We start from the raw sequence: 993 nt of genomic DNA, 5'->3' as shown, positions 1-993 counted from the left end.
GTGTGGGGGGGCTGTGTGTGTGGTGGGGAGGGGGTGTGTGTGGGAGCTATTGTGTAATGGCAATAAAACGTGGCGGTAGATAAGCGTCATAGGCAAATGTCATCTTCTGATGTCAGAATCTGTTGTCATGATCTAATATCATCATCTAATGCCATCATCTAATGTCATCATCTAATGTCAACATGTCATTATCCATTGTCCATCTAATGTCATCATCTAATGTCATCATCTAATGTCATCATCTAATGTCATCATCTAATGCCATCATCTAATGTCATCATCTAATGTCAACATGTCATTATCCATTGTCATCTAATGTCATCATCTAATGTCATCATCTAATGTCATCATCTAATGTCATCATCTAATGCCATCATCTAATGTCATCATCTAATGTCAACATGTCATTATCCATTGTCATCTAATGTCATCATCTAATGTCATCATCTAATGTCATCATCTAATGTCATCATCTAATGTCATCATCTAATTTCATCATCTAATGTCATCATCTAATGTCATGAACAAATGTCATCATCTAATGTCATCATCTAATGGTATCTAATGTCCATCATCTAATGTCATCATCTAATGTCATCATCTAATGTCATCATCTAATGTCATGAACAAATGTCATCATCTAATGTCATCATCTAATGTCATCATCTTATGTCATCATCTAATGTCATCATATAATGTCATCATCTTATGTCATCATCTAATGTCATCATCTAATGTCATCATCTAATGTCATCATCCATTGTCATCTAATGTCATCCATCTAATCTCAACATCTAATGTCATCATCTAATGTCATCATCTAATGTCATCATCTAATGTCATGAACAAATGTCAGGTCCTGATGTAGTTAAGTTGCCCGACTGTTATACAACCTAAGTCAAACTCTAGATCTCGGCGTTGTGCGGGGGGGGGGGGAGGGACCATGTAGGGAGAAAGAGATGGAGAAAGGGAGAAGGGAGCAAAGGGATACAA

This window comes from Physella acuta, unplaced genomic scaffold, assembly GCF_028476545.2.
Source record: "Physella acuta isolate Inbredline_101_S28 unplaced genomic scaffold, ASM2847654v3 ptg001828l, whole genome shotgun sequence".
Classification (NCBI taxonomy): Eukaryota; Metazoa; Mollusca; class Gastropoda; family Physidae; genus Physella; species Physella acuta.
This window is presented reverse-complemented; position numbering follows the sequence as displayed.